Source organism: Cherax quadricarinatus, chromosome 36 (genome assembly GCF_038502225.1).
Source record: "Cherax quadricarinatus isolate ZL_2023a chromosome 36, ASM3850222v1, whole genome shotgun sequence".
In the NCBI taxonomy this organism is placed as follows: domain Eukaryota; kingdom Metazoa; phylum Arthropoda; class Malacostraca; order Decapoda; family Parastacidae; genus Cherax; species Cherax quadricarinatus.
This window is the reverse complement of record NC_091327.1, coordinates 27,501,058-27,518,595: the sequence shown is the minus strand read 5'-3', so window position 1 is coordinate 27,518,595 and position 17,538 is coordinate 27,501,058. Positions and strand designations below refer to the sequence as shown.

Sequence of the window (17,538 nt, the reverse complement as noted above, 5' to 3'; positions counted from 1 at the left end):
CTTCCTGCTGGTCTGCCACCTCTCTTCCCTGCTTGTCTGCCACCCCTCCCCTGCTAGTCAACCACCCCTCCCCTGCTAGTCAACCACCCCTCCCCGGCTAGTCAACCACCCCTCCTCCCTGGTGGACTTCCACCCTGCCACCCCTCCTTCCTGCTGGCCTGCCACCTCTCCCCCCTGGTGGTCTGCCACCCTTCCCCTGCTAGTCAACCACCCCTCCTCCCTGGTGGACTTCCACCTCTCCCCCCTGCTGGTCTGCCACCCCTCCCATGCTAGTCAACCACCCCTCCTCCCTGGTGGACTTCCACCCTGCCACCCCGCCTTCCTGCTGGCCTGCCATTGTGCCACCCCGCCTTCCTGCCACCCTGTTCTGGGTTATAAACTCTTCTTGTCCGTTGGTGAACACGTTACATGTAGTCTAAAGACCCTTGTCTAGTCGACAGGTTATAAACGCACATTAACCAACAGACCAAATACATAAAAATCACTTCTCTATCCGACTGTATTTCTCAGAACCCAGATTCAGATGCTCCAGAGGCTGCGAGACTTGTAAGTAAGTTTATTCAGGCAAAAGTACATATAAATACACTTACATAAATTATTACACATAGCAGCATATGTGTAGATTACCTAGGATAACCCAAATATTTCGAAGTGACTTACTTCCACTGGGGTCCTTGCAATAACTTATTATTTAAAGAATAGAAGGAACTATGCTAGAAATAAGGTAGAGTTATTTACATTAACATTAAAGATAGGATCAGATCACAATAATAGGTGTATGTATGTTAGCTGTACAAGAAATCACTCTCCTCCCTTTCTGTAGCTACATTCATTAGGTTCCTTTTGGTTCTCTTCTTGAACTGGTTCATGTTGTGACAGGCTTTGACATGTGCAAGCAGACTTGAACCCGCATTTTCTGTGAGAGCAGGACTCAAAAAGATTATCCGCGACCTTTATTCATGTGTATGTCTCAGAAACTTGCATAAAATAGGTAGGGTGTTGTATTGTGCTCTCTCTCTCTATCTCTCTCTATCTCTCTCTCTATCTCTCTCTCTCTCTCTCTCTCTCTCTCTCTCTCTCTCTCTCTCTCTCTCTCTCTCTCTCTCTCTCTCTCTCTCTCTCTCTCTCTCTCTCTCTATTTACACAGGGGTTTTTACAAGATTATGATAAGGGTTCTTAACTTTATTTACAGGCTAAGAACTGTTGATAAATTAGACACATGTGCAACTCTTGGGTATCTTTATTGAGGAAACGTTTCGCCACACAGTGGCTTCATCAGTCCATACGTAGGAGAAACTTGAAGAACAGGAGGAGAATGAGGTAATCAGTCCCTCAACCTTGAGTCGATGTGTTCAGTCCATCAATCTTGAGTAGAATACGGCATGTGAGCGGAGAAGCAGCTTATAAACCGTATGATGAAGCCACTGTGTGGCGAAACGTTTCCTCAATAAAGATACCCAAGAGTTGCACAAGTGTCTAATTTATCAACATGTCGGTTCTCTGAACCATTCATCTACAAAGGCTAAGAACTGTTACCTACATCAGCTCATTTTAAAACCTTTTTATTGTTATGAGACATACAAACAGTGAACAGGATGAAATTGGAGCCATCTGTGATCCGGCGATTTCATCTGTCTGTCTGTCTGTCTGTCTGTCTGCCTCTCTCTCTCTCTGTCTCTCTGTCTCTCTCTCTCTCTCTCTCTCTCTCTCTCTCTCTCTCTCTCTCTCTCTCTCTCTCTCTCTCTCTCTCTCTCTCTCTCTCTCTCTCTCTCTCTCTTTGAGTAAAACAGCTATCAATAATAATGGAACGTTGACCTGATTGATCAGTTATAACATACCCATTGATTGTTTTAGCTAATCAGAACAAGACGTACCTCTTGCCCTGACCAATCAAATATGTCGCTCTTTCAGTGACCAATCAGAGCATGACGTAGCTCTTTCACTGACCAATCGGAGCATGACGCAAATTTCTGATCAAAGCTGGTATTTCCGAACGTATTATATGTTCAGTATTTTTATATACACACACACACATATGTATTGTGTGTGTGTGTGTGTGTGTGAGTGTGTACTCACCTAGTTGTACTCACCTAGTTGAGGTTGCAGGGGTCGAGTCCAAGCTCCTGGCCCCGCCTCTTCACTGATCGCTACTAGGTCACTCTTCCTGAACCGTGAGCTTTATCATACCTCTGCTTAAGGCTATATATGGATCCTGTCTCCACTACATCTCTTCCCAAACTATTCCACTTCCTGTGTGTATGTGTGTGTGTGTGTGTGTGTGTGTGTGTGTGTGTGTGTGTGTGTGTGTGTGTGTGTGTGTATGTTATGTGTCCTCCAAGGGGAAGTGGAGAAGAATCCTTCCTCCGTAAGCCATGAATGTCGTGTTAGGCGACTGACATACCGGGAGCAAGGGAATGCCAACCTTTTCTCCCCTATAAATTGCTAAATGTATAAAAAAAAAAAATTTCGTTTCTTCTTCTTTCTCGGGTCACACAGCCTCGGTGGGAGACGGCCGGTGTGATAAAAAATTTTTTTTATGCTTTGTATATGTATATATCTGTAATGACGTATTATATAAACAGACGAAAGTGTTACGTCCAACTTGCTTACATATTTTCCTACGTGCGATATACATAATCACTATGTGTCCAAAATAATGTATACATATTCATACATGAGCATGTATCACACGTATGTGAATGTCATTATGTCGTATATTACATCGTATTAATTACTTAACAATTATCTGGCTTTCTCTCAGGCATCTGAGTAATTGAAAATTAATTATTTTATGAATCATAATTCAGTTACGTGAGGATGCAAGAAAGGGTCACCAAAATTAGTGCAGTTACATTATTGAGTTTTAGCCATGAAGGTAATTTCTAAACTCAGAAAATACATATTCCCTAAAGTCAGACATACATAAGGTAATCTCTAAATTCAGACGTACATAAAGTAATCTCTAAACTCAGATGTACATAATGTTTTCTAAACTCAGACGTACGTAGTTCTCGAAAACAGCTGACGACCACTTCTACAAGTTCTCAGTTTTATTTCAGGTGGCAGGTAAATTTCTAATTTTTATGATTTTGTAGCTCCTATTAAATTGTATACACAGTACAAGTTTACATCAGATTTAGTTAAAGAACAAAAAGTCACAATACCATGACTAGAACACTGCATTTGTTCCAACGTGAACAACTACACAGGTACAGATCCATTAATAACTATCAGTTAGAGTTTTGGGAAAGACGAAAATGATGATTTTTTAAGTTTTGGACTTTTTGGAAGACTGTTTCATATATTTTTAGGCTCGACTGTTTCGGGTAATATAAAAATTTTCATTTGTCTGGACCGCAGTGGTGAGTTCATTAAACTCACTCCCGAATGGTCTTGGAATCTAATTCTGGACCTAGCGAAACATATAGATAAGTTTTCTCACTCCTGCTGCAGTTAGTAGGTACCTGGATGCTTGTCGACTGATGTGGATAATGGTATAGGACCTTTGTGAAAAGGAAATGTCTTATCTGGACTGCCAGTGGGCCAGCGTTGCAACTGGTCTCCGTGTTGAAGTTGAAAAAGCCTCTCAGTGACTAGTGCCCCCGATAAATTACCTGGGCATGCGGGTAGGACTTACTTTACTAGCTTACTGAATGCTTTGGACTAAGGGAGACCACAAAGGCTGACAAGTTAGCATGAGAAGCTGTACTCAGTGTCTTATCTGGAAAGTAACTTAAAACTTTTTCTAGCACGAGTATCATAAAAATACTATAATACGTTTGATGTTGCTAAGTGACAGAGAGTATTGATGTGTGTTAGTGTAAGGAAAGATGCAAATAGTGACGAATTTGAAGATATCATGGTCTTCAGTGTCCCTATCCGGTATTTCACCTTCTTATGGTTGGTGATTTCTTTCGTTAGAATCAAGTGGGTATTCTTAGAGTACTGAGGAGAGTATTGCCCTCCTGGCAAGGCGCCTGGGATAACCTGCTGGCTGAAGGAGAATACTTTGCATTTGAAAGGTTTGGAATTATATTAGATATTCTACATTATCTGTGACTTCACGACGTCTTCTAGCCGACTTTATGGTGTCAACCTGAGTGTCATAGTCTAGGTTTCATAAATGAAGCACTTGGGAAGCCACTGCGTGGCGAAACGTTTCCAGAATAATGATACCCAGATGTTGCATTAGTGTCTCATTTATCAACTTGCTACTTTTTCTAAACTATTTATTCACGTCTAGGTTTCAAATAAATAGTAAGTTCACTAGGCAGCTTCTTAGTGATTTCGTTAATGACTTGTCAAACAGAGAGGAAAGAAGTCACATACCTGGACAACATTAAATAAGTCAGATGTTTTCCAACAAGACTGTGACCTAAAAAAAGAAAAAATAACAAATTATTATTCACTGATTAGTAATTTAATGTAGAAAAGAGATTACTAGCCCTTTGGTCCCGGCATTTTAGAATTCTTTAATGACACACAGTGCTAAGGGAAGAGAGGATTCAATATATATATATATATATATATATATATATATATATATATATATATATATATATATATATATATATATATATATATATGTCGTGCCGAAAAGGCGGAACTTGCGATCTTGGCTTAAATAGCAACGCTCATCTTGCCATATAGGACAAGCGAAAATTTGTCTATGCAATAATTTCGCCAAAACCATTCTGAACCTAACGAAAAAAATATATTTCACTCTGTTTGTTTAGTATTAAATTATTGTAAACAAATCTAAAATATATTTAGTTGGGTTAGGCTAAAATAAATTGCGCTTGTTATAATAAGGTTAGGTAAGTTTTCTAAATTCCTTTTGGTGCAAAATTATAGATTTTTACATCAACATTAATGAAAAAAATATATCTTTAAACGTATAAGAGAAAATTTTAGAAAGGTCTTAATTTTAAATGAGTTCTTGCTAATTGACCAGTTTTACATATTCGACACGACATATATATATATATATATATATATATATATATATATATATATATATATATATATATATATATATATATATATATATATATATATATATTTTATATATTTTTTTTTTTTGTTATCACACCGGCCGATTCCCACCAAGGCAGGGTGGCCCGAAAAAGAAAAACTTTCACCATCATTCACTCCATCACTGTCTTGCCAGAAGGGTGCTTTACACTACAGTTTTTAAACTGCAACATTAACCCCCTCCTTCAGAGTGCAGGCACTGTACTTCCCATCTCCAGGACTCAAGTCCGGCCTGCCGGTTTCCCTGAATCCCTTCATAAATGTTACTTTGCTCACACTCCAACAGCACGTCAAGTATTAAAAACCATTTGTCTCCATTCACTCCTATCAAACACGCTCACGCATGCCTGCTGGAAGTCCAAGCCCCTCGCACACAAAACCTCCTTTACCCCCTCCCTCCAACCCTTCCTAGGCCGACCCCTACCCCGCCTTCCTTCCACTACAGACTGATACACTCTTGAAGTCATTCTGTTTCGCTCCATTCTCTCTACATGTCCGAACCACCTCAACAACCCTTCCTCAGCCCTCTGGACAACAGTTTTGGTAATCCCACACCTCCTCCTAACTTCCAAACTACGAATTCTCTGCATTATATTCACACCACACATTGCCCTCAGACATGACATCTCCACTGCCTCCAGCCTTCTCCTCGCTGCAACATTCATCACCCACGCTTCACACCCATATAAGAGCGTTGGTAAAACTATACTCTCATACATTCCCCTCTTTGCCTCCAAGGACAAAGTTCTTTGTCTCCACAGACTCCTAAGTGCACCACTCACTCTTTTTCCCTCATCAATTCTATGATTCACCTCATCTTTCATAGACCCATCCGCTGACACGTCCACTCCCAAATATCTGAATACGTTCACCTCCTCCATACTCTCTCCCTCCAATCTGATATTCAATCTTTCATCACCTAATCCTTTTGTTATCCTCATAACCTTACTCTTTCCTGTATTCACCTTTAATTTTCTTCTTTTGCACACCCTACCAAATTCATCCACCAATCTCTGCAACTTCTCTTCAGAATCTCCCAAGAGCACAGTGTCATCAGCAAAGAGCAGCTGTGACAACTCCCACTTTGTGTGTGATTCTTTATCTTTTAACTCCACGCCTCTTGCCAAGACCCTCGCATTTACTTCTCTTACAACCCCATCTATAAATATATTAAACAACCACGGTGACATCACACATCCTTGTCTAAGGCCTACTTTTACTGGGAAAAAATTTCCCTCTTTCCTACATACTCTAACTTGAGCCTCACTATCCTCGTAAAAACTCTTCACTGCTTTCAGTAACCTACCTCCTGCCAGTTTCACTGGATCCCTTCATAAATGTTACCTTGCTCACACTCCAACAGCACGTCAATTCCTAAAACCCATTTGTCTCCATTCACTCCTATAAAATACGCTCACGCATGCTTGCTGGAAGTCCAAGCCCCTCGCACACAAAACCTCCTTAGCCCCCTCCCTCCAACTTTTCCTAGGCCGACCCCTACCCCGCCTTCCCTCCACTACAGATTTATACACTCTCGAAGTCATTCTATTTTGTTCTAACCTCTCTACATGTCCGAACCACCTCAACAACCCCTCCTCTGCCCTCTGGATAATAGTTTTGGTAATCCCGAACCTCCTCCTAAGTTCCAAACTGCGAATTCTCTGCATTATATTCACATCACACATTGCCCTCAGACATGACGTCTCCACTGTCTCCAGCCTTCTTGTTGCAACATTCACCACCCATGCTTCACACCTATATAAGAGTGTTGGTATAACTATACTCTCATACATTCCCCTCTTTGCTTCCACGGACAAAGTTCTTTGTCTCCACAGACTCCTAAGTGCACCACTTACCCTTTTTCCCCATCATTTCTATGATTCACCTCATCCTTCATAGACCCATCTGTTGACATGTCCACTCCTAAATATCTGAATACATTCACCTACTCCATATTCTCTCCCTCCAATCTGATATCCAATCTTTCGTCACCTATTTTTTTTATCCTCATCACCTTACTCTTTCCTATATTCACTTTTAATTTTCATCTTTTACATACCCTACCAAACTCATCCACCAACCTCTGCAACTTCTCTTCAGAATCTCCCAAAAGCACAGTATCATCAGTAAAGAGCAACTGTGACAACTCCCACTTTATCTTTTAACTCCACACCTCTTGCCAAGACCCTCGCATTTACTTCTCTTACAACCTCATCTGTAAATATATTGAACAACCACGGTGACATCACACATCCTTGTCTAAGGCCTACTTTTACTGGTAAATAATCTCCCTCTCTCCTAAATACTTTAACCTGAGCCTCACTATCCTCGTAAAAAGTCTTCACTGCTTTCAGTAACCTACCTCCTATTCCATACACCTGCAACATCTGCAACCTTGCCCCCTTATCTACCCTGTCATATGCCTTTTCCAAATCCATAAAACCATAAATGCCATTAATATAGATATAATGTGTCATAGGTATTCCATATTGTGTGCATAGGAATAAACGAAAAGGTTTCGAAGCAAGTGGAAAATATAAATTCATATACTGTGGTGAGTAGATAACCTGGTGGGTTGTTATAGGTGAAGTGTACTAGTGTGAGTGGGGTTACGGTGGCCCAAGTGCTAGTGGGCTACTAAGGTGACGGCGTAAACATGAAGGCAAGGATGGACGTCCACTTCCCCTCCTCCCATGCTTCCAACGCCCCACCCCCACCCTCATTCTACCCTTCACCTTTTCTTTCACCCCACACTCACTCTACGCCTCACTTAAGAACATAAGAAGGAAAGAGGACTACTGCTGGCCTAGTGGCTCAAGCTAAGCAGGTCCAATTCACACCCACTCACACCGACTTGTCTACTCTATTTTTAAAGCTTCTCAAGGTTTTAGCTTCAATGACGCTACTCGGGAGATTGTTCCACTCATCCACAACTCTATTACTAAACCATTGCTTTCATACAGCCTTTCTGAATCTAAATTTTTCCAACTTGAACCCATTGGTGCGAGTCCTAACTTTGTTAGATATTTTTATCACGTTATTTACATCCCCTTTACTTTTTCCCAATTATCCATTTAAACATCTCATACATATCCCCCCTAATTTTTCGCCTTTCTTCAGTGCCTTCAGCCTATCCTCGTAAGACAGAGTGAGCGAATTTATGCCCATTCTCTAATAAGGTGTCTAGAACTGTGCAGCATAATATAAATGAGGCCTAACTGACGATATATAGAGTTGAAGAATAACCTAAGGACTCCTATTTGTTTATGCTTCTTGATATGTAGCCAAGAATTATATTAGCGTTATTGCGAATCCTTACGAAATGTTGTTGTCTTGGTTTTAAATTACTGCTAACAACAGCTAAATCTTTTTTTTCATTCAGAGTTATTAGATCTACATTACTGTGTTTATAAGTGCCGTGGTTATTTTCTTTCCAAAGCTTAGAACTTTGCATTTTTCTATATTAAACTGCATCTGCCACTTCTCCGACCACTGTACCGGTATTCAGATTTTCCTGTAGTCTCTGGTATCCTTGTCAGAATTAATCCGACTGCCTATTTTGGTGTCGCATATGACAATGGTACACAATGCCGACAAATTGATAAGTAAAACACATGTAGAACAGTTAGGTAATTTAATTCCAAAACGTTTCGCCTACTTAGCAGGTTTCTTCAGTCGAATACAGAGAAGGCAAAGTTGCTTATGTCGCTATTTCTTCCTTCAACTATGTCGCTTGTATACTGTGAACAAGGGAGCCCACACTGACCCCTGTGGAACACCATTCTGATTTCTCCCCATTTACGAAAACTCTCTGTTGCCTATCTTTCCTGCAGCTCAATATGAAGGAAGTGTGGGACAGTATAATATGATAATGGTATACAATACCGACAGATTGATAAGTAAGACACATGTGTAACTGTTAGGTATCTTTATCCCGAAACGTTTCTCAGACACAGTCGGCTTCATCAGTCAGATAAGGAGGCAGCAGAAGCAGTAGAGATGTAAAGAAGTTGTAATCAGCTCACCACCTTTGAGGTGATAGACTGATTACATCATCCCTTGGACTGTGATCAGTCCCACAGCCTGGAGAAGAATTCTGCTCCATAGTCTGGAACAGTGAGGGACAGGCTGGTTCAGGGTAACTGGAGGCAACTGTTAAATCATTTACCGTCCCTTTCACTTCCTATCATTAGTGAGGATAGCGCCACACTGTTCGTGTATCCAATTCTGTTCAATAAAAATTCAGTATAATTCTTTATCTTCAGGTGATCAGCGCGTTTCCGGGACTTTTTTGCTACACATTTTCTTAGCAATAAGTTCGTTTATTTTTACCATTTAGTTATACTACTGCGTTTTTATTTTTATTTATTTTACTCACGTTGATGCCAGAGTGTACAGCAACCGGATTGATTTAGTTTATTTAGTTTATCACTGGATTCTAGTAGCAACTGTGATTTTTTTGGACTCGCTTGCAATGGGTTCGATCCCAACCCGTTCCGTGGCTTGTATACAGTCGTGTAATTGCGATTTCGTGAGTCATTGATATTAATTTTTCCCACGAATATTCTTAAAACTTCAACAGTTTGGTTGTCTCGCTGGCTCTGATTGGTTTCACACTGATAACAATGGTTTCACTGCGGTTTCTGCATTTTTCTTTAGTTTCGTCACTAATTTTTAAATTGCACAATATTCTTGAACAGCGGCTCTCTCTCATTGACTCTGGGTTTCAACACTTGATTTTCTCTGCGCTATCAACATGGTTTACATTTCTTCACCGAAAGTATACAAAGAATCCCCGTAGATCACTACCGAACAACAGTCCAACCATTCTCGATATCAATGTAACTTTTTCACAGTTGTACCACGCGAAAATCAGTCACTGTCTCTCGAAAACAATGGGGCTCACACACACACACACACACACACACACACACACACACACACACACACACGCAAAACCCTATCACTGTAATAGCATTTAAGTAGTAATTTCAGTGCACACATCTGAAACCAGTTCTTTAGTTTTCTGTGAGTAAGAAATGACATATTTCTCTCCTAAGGAATTTAGGTATTTTCAGTGATAGAATTTTTTATTTATTTCATTCACTCCATATTTAGCATACTAAGAGTTTGCACCTTCGTAAAGTAAACTTACAGTGTACGATCCTCTCCGTGTGATGTATTAGCCGGTGAAGCTTCAAGCCGTTCAAAATTGGTATAGTCAAATATATTTAACGTGATTTAAGGTTGAAAAAAAAATCCACGCTCTTTTTCTTACAAGATTAACAAATTTTCACGTACACACAGGAGTTACAATCTCCTTGTCGAAATGGAATACACTTTTTTCTGAATGTTTGAAGGCAGGCAGAAAAGGCTTTTCAGTGTTATCGGATCATTCCACTAATCCTGATATTTGTTGTTGTATAACTTGGATAACAGGGCTCCTCCACGTGCCAATAAATGCATGAAGTTTGTCCTGGTTACGTACCTTGAAAATTTGAACCCCATCGGATTAGACGTCATGTTATAGATAAAACAAAAACGAAACACTGAAAAAAGAAGGCAGAGACCCAGTTAAATGCACCACTTCGGGGATACCTAATTAGAGCGAGAGCTGTGTTTAGGTAGTGTAAACACAGCGCTAATGAGAGTTTCAAGTTAATTAATTATAAACGTATTCTTTTGACTATTTAGCAATCGATGATTCATGTTAGTTATCTTGTAATTATATAGATTATAGATCAATCAAGTTAATGAAAGGAGAAATTCATGTGTGTTATGGCGTGTTATATAACGCCATTTTAAAATTTATATCTATTCAAATGTGAGTCTAACTTAGACTTAAGTCAGTATATCAAAATATTAAAATTTATTAGTGCTGTCGACACGACATTGTCAAGAATGAACAAAAAGGAATGAGAAGTATCAACAGGTTGACTCAGAGAGCCGTCATCCAGGAGGCTTGATCTGAGACCGGGCAGTGGGGGCGCTGACCCCTGAAATCTTCAAATACAAGAGGTTGGTAGGGAGTCATTACACAAATCACGCATATTCAGAAATGGTCTTAAATTATGTTAATGTCACTTTTTCTTTAATACTCTGGCGAACGCTAGAGTTAATTATCTCTTTCTTTCCCTATCTGTTTGTCGCGCGCGAGCGAGCGCACACACACACACACACACACACACACACACACACACACACACACACACACACACACACACACAGAAGCCAGGAGCTGAGTCTCGACCCCTGCAACTACAATTAGGTGAGTACACACACACACACACACACACACACACTGATGGGACACAGACACAAGAGGTCACAATTGGAAGTTGAAGACTCAGATGAATCAAAGGGATGTTAGGAAGTATTTCTTCAGTCATAGAGTAGTCAAGCCGTGGAATAGCCTAGAAAGTGAAGTAGTGGAGGCGGGAACCATACATAGTTTTAAGGCGAGGTATGATAAAGCTCATGGAGCAGGGAGAGAGAGGACCTAGTAGCAATCAGTGAAGAGGCGGGGCCAGGAGCTATGACTCGACCCCTGCAACCACAAATAGGTGAGTACAAATAGGTGAGTACACACACACAGGAACTACGACTCGACCCCAGCAACTACAAATAGATGAGTAAACACACACAGCAAGCCAGAAGTATGTCGACAAGTGCCTTTGACAAGTGATAACTAACCTCTCCCACTACCCTACTCACCTCTCTCCCCCACTAACAGTCCCTCAGTGGAGTAGTAGGTAATGTAGACCGTGGGTCTGTTTGTGTGACCTTGCTCCACTTACCTCTTCAAGGTGAGTAGGGCCTTGACGGACCCACGCCACTCCAGCAACTTCACCTGCAGTAGCAGCAGCAGCAGTAGTAGTAGCAGCAGCAGTAGTAGTAGCAGCAGCAGCAGCAGTAGTAGTAGCAGCAGCAGCAGCAGTAGTAGAAGTAGCGACATTGGTAGCGAGAGCAATAGCAGATGCAGCAACAACAGCAAAATCAACGATGATGAAAACAAGAGCAACAGAAGCAGAAAACATCAAGAAAGCAGCAGCAGAAGCAGCAGCAGCAGCAGCAGCAGCAACAGCAGCAGCGACGGCAGCAGCGGAAGCGGCAGCGGCGGCGGCGGCAGCGGCAGTGGCATCAGTAGCAATAGCAACAGCACAACCGGCAGGCTTCATTTTCATTATTTGCCGAGTGTCGACAAAATATATTACAACCTAGGATTTCAAAGGCCTGTTATCCCAGGTGTAATGGGAGCAAAAGAAACACAGCAGAAAAAGTTTAGACTTATATTATCCTTCACCAATTTAGAACAGCAATATGTACACTATGTACAGTAATAAGTATAGTGCACGTCACGGTAAGCAAGGCAGAAATAGAAGCCACAAGATAGCAGACCGTGCTCAACCAGCTCTAGAATGGGAATGACAAGGGCAGACAGGAGAGCGGTATCCACATAACCTCTGCAATTGCCAATCCCACCTTCTTATTGGCTAGAACCTGGTCACTAGTTGAACGATGGGGCCCCATCACCAACTCTTAGCAACCTGGTTCGCTGGTTGGGGGAGATAGCCTGTAAATGAGGGTGTGTCCATGCGCCGAATAAAGGTTACGTACTCTTTGCATGCCACAAAATATTAACATGACTCACGAAATCGTAATAACACGATTGCAAACAAACCACACCACGGGAGGGGATAGAACCCGCGATCAGAGATTCGTCTGTAAAAACTTGCATTTGTGGTCACAGTGGTGCCTATGCTAACCTTCCTATGGTGTAGAAATATACCTAGTTGGGCGAATCTTATTGTGGCTAGCTGATCCAGTGGCTAACGCTACGGTCTGAAGTTTTGAGACTCTCTGATCGTGGGTTCTACCCCCGCCCTTGGTATGTTTTTTTTTAAATATTAACTCTCTTCCTCCAAAAATATGTCTTTCTTGTCACTAATAAAAACTGGTCTACTGCCTTCCATTCAACACTACGTATAACCATCTACTCATCACTCGCTGCCTTCCATTCAGCACTACGCATGATCATCTGCTCATCACTGATCCTTGTTACTTTCTTCAAAGAAATGGTGAATTTTATACATTGTATTATGATGGATAATGGATCTGCTAGTTACTACCTGTACTGTTCTACTTTCTTCACGATCGTGTACTAGTTCCTTTCTGGCAATATTTTTGTGAACTTCTGTTTGAAAAACTAAAATTACACTCAACACTCAATTTAATGCTTGTTTAGCTAATTCATCAACTTTACAATGCTCCTGGAGGCCTATGTGAGGAAGGAATCAACAAGAAAAGGCTTAACTGTATTCCCCTTCTTAGTAATTTGTGTATATCTGTGCCTAACTTTATACACACGCATGCTACATTCAGGTCTCAGGCTGTTGAGAGCAAATAATGAAGAAACAGTTACACTGTGTCTTGTCGTAGCTTCCACGAGCTTGAGACCAACAAGTACGACAGACGTTTCAGTTTTGCAAGGTGGAAGCCCAGTTATTAATTCTATTACACCTCTGTATTCTATCCTTTCGTCTGTGACAATCCGACATAGGTGTCCGCTGCCCGAAAGGACATAATGTGCTTGGGACCGTAGCGCGGCATTACTGGGATCTTTATGTTTGATAAATTGCCGCAAAGCACGAGATGTGGTCGTGGGTCGAGCGAGAGAGCGAAAGAATGAAAGAGCGAGAGAGAAAGAGAAAGAGAGCGAGAGTTCGTAGGTTTTAAAGAGAAGAAAGGGATGCAGAGAAGGTAGGAAGAAGCAGGTACGCACTAGAGTACAGAAGTAGGAAGACAAATTCTGATCTACTTCCATATCAAAGAAAGTGGAGCCTAGTCACTACTTTCCTTCTAGCTCCATCCCTCCCTTTCCCTCCCTTTCCCTCCCTTTCCCTCCCTCTCTAATACCCTCCCTCCCTCCTTCCCGCCTCTCGTCCATCAAGACTATGATGGAAATTAAAGTGCAGCATGTCAAATGTTCAACTCAAAAAATGATTGCGAAGCCTTCAAGAATACAGCAGAAAGACGAAATGTCTCAGTCTCTGGATGTGTGTGTGTGTGTGTGTGTGTGTGTGTGTGTGTGTGTGTGTGTGTGTGTGTGTGTGTGTGTGTGTGTGTGTGTGCGTGTGTGTGTGTGTGTGTGTGTGTGTGTGTGTGTGTGTGTGTGTGTGTGTGTGTGTGTGTGTGTGTGTGTGAGTGTGTGTGTGTGTGTGTGTGTGTAAGAAAGACACGTATGCGCATATAAATGATGTCGATAAATGAGGCTGATGAATGATGTGAATGAATGAATGATAAATGGCGTCGCTTTCAAAGACTTTCAGAGGCTGTTGGCGTCGCTCTTACAGACTAGGTGAGGCTGTTGGCGTCCCTCTTACAGTCTGGGTGAGGTTGTTGGCGTCGCTCTTAGAGACTAGGTGAGGCTGTTGGCGTCAGTCTTAGAGACTAGGTGAAACTGTTGGCGTTGCTCTTACAGTCTAGGTGAGGCTGTTGGCGTCGCTCTTACAGACTAGGTGAGACTGTTGGCGTCGCTCTTAGAGACTAGGTGAGGCTGTTGGCGTCGCTCTTACAGACTAGGTGAGGCTGTTGGCGTCGCTCTTACAGACTAGGTGAGGCTGTTGGCGTCGCTCTCACAGACTGAGCGAGGCTGATGGCGTCTCTGGCCACCAGTTTGGTCGTACATCGATGAAGTCTTTCCTACTGGATCGACTGTTTCTGGGAAGAAGCGTCTTGACAAGCGCCTGTTCTTAAGAACATGACGGGTCGCTAAGAATTAGAAGCATATACTTTCTTATCACTTGTAATTACACAACAAGAAGGGGCTGGAGTGTGAATTAACCTTAGTGGGGGTTGTGTTAATAACAGTGGAGGTTGTGTTAACATCAGTGGAGGTTGTGTTCACCTTAATGGAGATTGTGTTAACTTTAATGATGGTTGTGTTAACCTTAGTGAAGGTCGTGTTAACCTCAGTGGACGCTGTGTTAGCATCACTGAAGGTTGTGTTAACCTCAGCAGAGGTTGTGTTAACCTTAATGGAGGTTATATTAACCTTAATGGAGATTGTGTTAACCTCAGTGGAGGGTCGTTCTCTTATATACCTTTACGGTCGATCCAAAGGTGAGGTTATAGTGTTGCAATTGATCTGTGAATGTTGTAGGTGAGAAAGTACAAATGTTGATCCTCCTCTCCTTCCTTGTCCTCCCTTGTCCTCCCTTGTCCTCCCTTGTCCTCCCTTGTCATCCCTTGTCCTCCCTTGTCATCCCTTGTCCTCCCTTGTCCTCCCTTGTCCTCCCTTGTCCTCCCTTGTCCTCCCTTGTCCTCCCTTGTCCTCCCTTCTCCTCTGCTTCTTCTTGTTCCTCCTCTCCCCATCCCTTGTTTCCTGCACTCTCACCATCTCCCTCCTCCGCATCTTCCTACCGTTCCTTCCTTCAACCTTCGCTTCATCCCTTCTTCCGTCTTCCTCCTCCTTCTCTTCTGCTCACCTCCCCTGTCACTTTACCCTACACCATCCTGTCTACTTCCCCTGTATTCTTTCTTCCCTTAAATGGTATTGATGTGTGTTGTCTTTTTGTGTGTACTCACCTAGTTGTGGTTGCAGGGGTCGAATCACGGCTCCTGGATCTACCTCTTCACTGTGTGTGTGTGTTATGTGTATGTGTTTTTGTGTGTGGGTGCCTGTGTTTCTTTGTGTGTGTGTGTGTGTGTGTGTGTGTGTGTGTGTGTGTGTGTGTATGTATGTGTGTGTGTGTGTTTTAAGCGTCTTTTATCTTTCTAACTTATTTCCATTCGTATATTTGAAAGCTATTTTTATAGCTGTTGTTTGTGACACTGACATTATGAATTTCTCACAATATCATTTATATGATCTTCCGGTGAAGCTTTTGTTAGTGACTCTTGTGTCCTCTCTGATTCTCTCAGTTTGTTGTCACACAGTTTATATTCTTCATGTGGCTTAATTTCCCTTTCTCCTGCTTTCATTACGTGATATTTATCAAAAATAAATTCCATCGTCTATCTCTCCATTTACTCTTTTTTTCAGTTTCCTTTGTAAAGATTTTCGATAAGTTTTCATTATTTGATACAAAGTTTATCTGATCCTCAAATTAATTCAGTTTTTCCATTTTTTTGGTAACTCATTTATTTAAATTACAACATTAATGAGGCAGGTACAGATCCATATGCTACTCTACTTGGGACATTTATCCTCTTATAAATGTTAAGATTTTCTTCTCGGTCTCTCATTTGTTGTAACAGTTGGCCATTTATTTCTTCTATTGTTATGTACTCACCTATTTGTGGTTGCAGGGGTCGATTCACAGCTCGCTGCCTCGCCTCTTCACTGGTCGCTACTAGCTCCACACTCTTCCTGCTCAAAGAGCCTTATCGTACTCATTCTTAAAGCTATGTATAGATCCTGCCAACACCTACTTCACTCTCCAGAGTGTTCCACTTCCTGACACCTCTAAGGCTGAAGAAATACTTCCTAACATCTTTATGATTTATCTGAGATTTTAACTTCCAGTTGTGTGTCCCCTTGCTCTTGTGTCCCGTCTCTGACGTGTGTGTGTGTACTCACCTAACTATGCTTGCAGGGGTTGATACTCAGCTCCTGGTCCCGTGTGTGTGTGTGTGTGTAGAAAATAATTTTTTCAGTCATAGAACAATGAGTGAGTGTAACTCACCAGAGGAAGCGGTGTGCTCTGAATTATAGAAATGGGTAAAATTTCGAGAGGCGGGGGACAGGAGCTATAAATCGACCCCTGTTAACAAAACTCGGTGAATATAACTGTTTAAACTGCAATGAATTCTGATGCGCTGCCGACAACAGTGACAAAAAAAGACACATTGCAGATCAAACTTTTTTATAAGGACAACGTTTCGCTCAGAATGAAGTTTCACCGCCATCCGTCAAAGCTTGTTTTGCGACGCATCTCTTCCTCACTAGGCGAGTACGTGACTGTCAGTATGTGCGTATATATGCGTAAGGAAGACGTGAATATATTTCCTGCACTTAAAGATATGTAAACAGCGAATACAAGCAGCCAGGTTCACTTTACATATCATTAGTTAATAACTTGACCAGATGGAGAGTTCTCACAAGGGCGGAGGGACGGATGGGGGGGGGCAGGAGGAGGAGAAAGGGGGAGGATTTCAACTAAGAGGGAAGAAAGGGAACAGGAAGAAGAAAAAGAGAATAAAAAAAAGGAAGAAGAGTGGGGACATTATGAAGTATTAAGAAAAAAGGTAGGAGAAAAAGGGAGAACAAGTTAGAAATGTCAAAATGACGTGATGGAAAAGCGAGAAAAGAAGAGAGGCGAGGGAGGGAATAACAAAAATAACAATAATCTTATGACCACCACCACCACCACCACTACCCGCACTACCACCTCCACCTCTACTCCCTCAACAACCACCCCCACCCCCCACCACCACCACACAAACCACCCCTTCCCCTTCAAGCAAGTGAAGTTCACACAGCCGCTACATACATAATCTATG

At 41.8% G+C, this 17,538-nt stretch overlaps 1 protein-coding gene across 1 annotated transcript in view; it reads left to right on the top strand.

Annotated features, from left to right (window-relative positions):
* The window catches only part of LOC128691392 (uncharacterized), a 71,563-nt gene that overhangs the window by 34,764 nt on the left and 19,261 nt on the right, over window positions 1–17,538 (top strand). The window lies entirely within an intron of this gene.